Genomic DNA, 6,296 nt, shown 5'->3' with positions numbered 1-6,296 from the left:
TGGCTTGAAATTTCTTCCATATTATATCATCCACTTATTTTCCTTGACAATGTCTCTTTTTAAATATCATTCATTCTCCACCGCTTCTAAGCCTCAGCAGAAGTAGCAATACCATATTCTAAATTTTTTATCTATCATCGAAAGATGTAAATGAGTCACACAGTAGATAGGTACACAGAATTTGAGGTGCAACAAATTTGTCGTGCATCTACGGGAATGTAGATTTTATTTCTTGCAATTTCATATCTTGTCACAAAGTGTTCAAATGGAATGCGTAGGAGTCTTTGATGTTCTGATTTCACAATATTCATGATGACACTCATGGTAGACACATCCTCTCTTATCTGGAAAACTTCTCATCTCAATAGCCCATTACATAATGTGATGGAATATTCTTCTACATAACTATTCATTTTAATATCCTTTAACACTGGGGATACTGGCTATGAAATTCATTTAGTGACCTATGCCTCTTGCCTCACAGCACAAAATTTTGGCTTTGTGAACAAAACAGTGGAGAAAATGGAAAAGCTGTTTTAACTTATTTCCTATTCACTTGTTATAAAGTTTTTAATGTATTGTTTACATTTGGTTAACACTTCAATATATTTATGGCTTATATTCATTTCTTTATGCATTGGGAAATCTTAACCTGGATGAGAATATTATCATTGTAGTTTTACAGCCAAGTATAATTACAGAAAATCAAAAATAGACTAAAGTAACTAGGGACAAGGAAAGTGATTTTCTTAAAATGTTAAAAAGAAATTGAATCGTCCATACCTATGCAGAGAAGCAAGGGATTTGGGAGGATTAGAGTTTGAAAGTTATATGCAAATGTGAATTTATACAGGATGTGTCCAGTAACACAAGTGTAAATCGGATGGCATATGGGAACGTTTTCATCTCCAATGTTACTATTTTTAAACACTTTTAAAAGACTTAATCCCAGGTTTGTTTATTTAATCAATGAGAAACCATATCGCCTTTTAAGGAAATTTATTTCGGGTGTTCATTCAATGTTTTGAAGAAGAAAACAAAACCATAGAACTTGAGGCAAATTTAAATGTAACACTAGTCATACTAAGTATTCCATTCTTCCATTTCTGGAGATTTTTGATCAGTAATGTGCCCGTGAATAATATGTTGTTTTCGGAGTTTTGTTGTATTTCAAGCTCAGTACTTGTACACAGTAGTGCAGAGCTAATGAACTAGAATTCCATCAGCAGTCTCTGTTTTCCCTGTGATCAGCATTAGCAACACTCTGGAGAGCTGTGTTGAAAGGCAAGTTAAATTTTAATGTTGACACAAAGCTGACAATATTGATACTTGCTCTAGTTATATTTAAAAACAATCTCCCAGGTTGTTTAACTTGCACTTGCAACTGGTTGAAGTGAGGCTACTTGCTGGAAGGGCTACATTCAATTAAGCACCTTCATGTTCCACTTTTTCTGTAGAACCAGTGAAACTGGTTTATATCAGTATGAAGGTGCAACATAACTAACCTATACAAGGAGGTGATGTAAAATGCATTCTCCTTGTCAAATTCCCAGCAGGTGATGTCTGATGTTTTGCTTATGATTCAAAGCAAAGTCTACATTTGTTACAGTCATGGCGCAGATAAACTACGCCCGCCGTGAGAACTTTTGCAAAAGTATCAGAAATGTGGTTTCTAATGATATTACAGAAGCACTTAAGACTTGTCTACAAAATATTTTGTACATTTGTGTTCCAGTTCAAATGTCATTGGAGAATGAAGGACAGATGACTGTACAGTATTCTACTTTAAATGGCTTTGATTTCAAGTGTCGTGTTAATGAAAATATTCCTTAGTTAATAGTGTTTCATCTGAAAGTTCAAAATGAATCTTCTCTCATTTATTATTGAGTACATAAAATTACAACACAAAAGGGTCAGACCAATTAAAGTGTTGGCCTAAAGCTATGATCAATTCTTAGTGACTACATTTGACTTTTAGTGGCAGAATGAATTTCAGGGACATCTTGTAATATTGCTTTCTCCCTCAATATTCCTTTTTTGTTTACTAGTCTTTTTTCCCTAGGGGGATGGTTAAATTATTGATGTTTATGAATATAATACATAATATATACATCTGTATAATGAGATGAAATATTGTTTATGAATATTGGTACATAAAAGTCAACACATTTCCTTATACTCAAAAGCAGCAACTAGTAAAATTAGTATGTAATGGCAAATGTATTTTTTTAAAAAAAATGCCTTTGTATGAAAGTTTTTTTTTTCTTTTAAATGTGAAGCAGGTTTTGTCCATAAAGGCTCATTGGAAGACAAAAAGCAGGATCATTGAAATTATTTGTGCTAACAATTTAATTTTACTCATCTAGATGGGGGAAGTTCATGCTTGTTACTTAATTGATTATGGACTTGTTTTCCAGTTTGTGTATCAACCATTTGATTTGAAACTAGAGGCATTTTGTGTATTTCTCTCCCGTTTTATTACATCTAAAACTCATCAGAAGAGGTATTAAGGTTACAAATCATTGACTTTGCAAGATATTTTAAAAGCAATCAACATGTAATAATACATCTTCTATTAGCACAGCATTGTTTTTAGGATTTGCCTTCCAATTTAATTTTCAGTGTATCCTGGTAGCCTGTTTTCCTGAATTGTTGTGATAGGAGAGATAAGAGTGTCAATTCAGAGCTATTTTAAACAACTGATTTCTCTCTTTTGATGCCATTTGGAGTTGTGAGCAGGGGGGCCCTGTTGTGGTGCAGTGATAGTGCCCCTACCCCTGAACCGAGACACCTGGGTTCAAGCTGTGTAATAACATCTTTGAGCAGGTTGATTTAGAAAAATTAGGTTGAATTTTTTTTAAAAAAATTAAGAGTCGCGAGTATAGATTTTCTGAGTTTGGCTGAATGGGCCAGGACTTCTATCTGCTACTGCTGAACTTGGCCAAGGGCATTCAGCCGAAATATGGTTTGAGGTTTCTAATTTGTTCTCGGCTCTGGTTTGGATGTTAGAAAGATGAACTGCCAGTAAAATACACCAAAATTGAGTTTTCTTAGGGGCTTATGCAACACAATATTCAAAACATTTTCACAGCTATGCCTAACTTTCCCTCCATTCTTACTTCAATTCTGAAAATATTACAGTTATCTGTTGGCCCTTGTATGTGAGATACCTCAAAGACCTAAAAGAATGTAATTTCTTTGTACCTGCTTATGTGTACGTGGATGCAGTCAGTGGCAAAAGAATGGACTCATGGCAATTTTAGAGGGAGAAATGGGTAAACAGTGGTTCAGAAGTGTGTTTTCCTTCATTGTACTGATACACTTCACATCTGTTTTCCTCTCCAATAACTTTCAGAATTCTGATTTAGATTGTTAAACCCTTAATGCATTTAGCAATCAAACCGGATTCCAACAGCTTATTTAGACTTACTAATTCCAGTGATTAAATTTATTTTCATTTATTCAGCAATTATAACAGGTGACCAGGAGAATGGCCATTGAAAAATAGGAACAGGAGTAGGTTATTTGAGCCTCCAAGACTGCATTGCCATTCAGTATGATCGGTACTCAGTATTCCGTACCTGCTTTATTCTGATATCCTTTGATTCTTTTAGTCCCGATAACCGTAACTCCTTGAAAACCTTGAGTGCTTTGGCTTCGACTGCTTTCTGTGGCAGATAATTCTTGAGGCTCACCATGTCCTCATCTCAATCCTAAATGGCGTATGTTATTCCTTAGACTGTGACCCTGATTTTGAACATCTTTCTTGTGTTTACCTTGTCTAGTCCTAACCAATCCAGGATCTTCTTACATCAGTCCTGTGCTTCTAAAAATCAGTCTGGCAAGACTCAATTGCACCCCCTCAACAGTCCGAACATTCTTCCTCAGATAAGGAGACCAAAAAGTCTGCACAATACTTAAGGTGTGAGCTCATCATGGTTCTACACATTTGCAACAAGACACATCTACCCTTGTATTTGAATGCTGCAGCAGGTATGGAAGGCAGCTTTATATTTGGTTAAGTGCAAATATAACCATTTAGAGCTTTAAAAAAGTGGGAATTATCAGATCCAAGATAACTCCAATGAATGTAAAATATTTCTCTTTTTTTCGATGGCCTCAGGCTTCTCAAACACAGATGCAAAAACAAAGTTGCTGGGAAAGCTCAGCAGGTCTGGCAGCATCTGTGGAGGAGAAAACAGAGTTAATGTTTCGGTCTGGTGACCCTTGCTCAGAACTGATGGTGGCTGGGAAAACGTCAGTTGGGTGGGATAGGGAGTAAACGATGAGAAAGACAGTGGGACCAACAAAAGAGTTGTTAATGAAACTCAGGCTTCTCAATTATGTGTAATTACTGTTGGGTAGACAACTGTGAAAGAATGAAGAGACGTCCTGCAGAAGGGCTCTTGTGATACTTGCGTAGCATCCATATCTCCACACCAGTGAACAGAGGTTCAGGTCTCATCTGTTTCAGAGTTGGCTGACTGGTTGATTGAAAAATATCTAAAAGCAGGCAGAGTTGCCAACTCTTTACCAGATGGTATCTGACTTAGTGGTAGTAGTTTTGATTGAGAAAATTATATTCAAATCTCACTTAAGGGGTTTCAGCACAGCTTCACTGCAGTACTGAGGTACTATCTAACATGTTAAACGAAGAACCGACGTCATCTGTGTCTCACGGAGAAAAGTGAATCCTGTGGCATTGTCTGAACAGCAGCAGACTTCTCTTGATGGCTAACACAGCATTCAAATAACTGACACTACAAAGAAACAAAAGAGATATTTAATTACATGGCAAAAGTACTGCAAATTGGTTGGGAGATCCTGAGGATGTGATAGATGGCTCATAGGTATATGATATGGAAGCATAATATGGAAGTCTCTTCATTGAGTAGCTTGATGTCTCAACTACTGTCAGCTAGAAAAGCAACTGTAGAACTTAAATTAGGAGATGCAATGGCCCAGTGGTATTATCGCTGGACTATTAATCCAGAAACTCAGCTGAATTCCGGGGGGACAGTTTTGAATCTGGCCATGACAGATGGTGGAATTTGAATTCAATTTTTAAAAAAAACCTGGAGTTAAGAATCTACTAATGAACGTGAAATCTTTGCCAAATTGTTGGGATTGAAAAAAAACCCCACCTGCCTCACTAATGTCCTTCAGTGAAGAAAATCTATCATCCTCACCTAGTCTAGCCTACTTGTGACTTCAGACCCACAGCAAATGACGTTGATGCTAAACTGCCCCGTGAAATGACCATGAAAGCCACTCAGATTATATCAATCGCTATGAAGTCTCAACAAGAAAATGAAACTGGATAGTCCGCCTGGCATTGACTCAGGCACTGGAAACAACAATGGCAGAAACTGGCCTGTACACTCTGCAAAGTGGGGGTTAGTGCCAAAAGTGGGAGAGCTGCCTCAAAGCCAAATTAAGCTAATGCCTTTAAGTCATACTGAGTCATCTTTGACAATGTCCCAGAAACCATCATCATCATCCCTTTCCCACTGGCAGGACAGACCCAGCAGAGATGGTGGCACAATAATTTATGGGAGTGGCCCTTAGACTTCTCAACATTGCCTCTGGATCCAATTAAGTCTCCACTACATCGGATTAAACATGGGCAAGAAAGCCTCCTGCTGATTACCATCTGCTGCCCTCCTCAGTTGATGAATCAGAGTTTCTCTACGCTGAATAACATTTGGAGGAAACACTGAGGGTGGCAAAGGTGCAATATCTACTCTGTATGGGGTATTTAAATGTCTACCACCAAGAGTGATTCAGCAGCAACAGTACTGATTGAGCTGGTCAGGCCTGAAAAGACATAGCAGCTTGATTGGGTCTGCAGCAGATGCTGAGGGTACTTACAAGAGGGAAACACATGTTTGATGTCATCCTTACTAGTTTGCTCCCTGCAGATGTATCTGTCCAAGTTTGCAGACGACACAAAGGTCGGAGGTGTCGTTGACAGTGTAGAGGGCTGTTGTAGGCTGCAGCGGGACATTGACAGGATGCAGAGATGGGCTGAGAGGTGGCAGATGGAGTTCAACCTGGATAAATGCGAGGTGATGCATTTTGGAAGGTCGAATTTGAAAGCTGAGTACAGGATTAAGGATAGGATTCTTGGCAGCGTGGAGGAACAGAGGGATCTTGGTGTGCAGATACATAGATCCCTTAAAATGGCCACCCAAGTGGACAGGGTTGTTAAGAAAGCATATGGTGTTTTGGCTTTCATTAACAGGGGGATTGAGTTTAAGAGTCGTGAGATCTTGTTGCAGCTCTATAAAACTTTG

The sequence above is a fragment of the Stegostoma tigrinum genome, chromosome 4 (genome assembly GCF_030684315.1).
Source record: "Stegostoma tigrinum isolate sSteTig4 chromosome 4, sSteTig4.hap1, whole genome shotgun sequence".
NCBI lineage: Eukaryota > Metazoa > Chordata > Chondrichthyes > Orectolobiformes > Stegostomatidae > Stegostoma > Stegostoma tigrinum.
Note: the sequence above shows the minus strand (reverse complement) of the source record.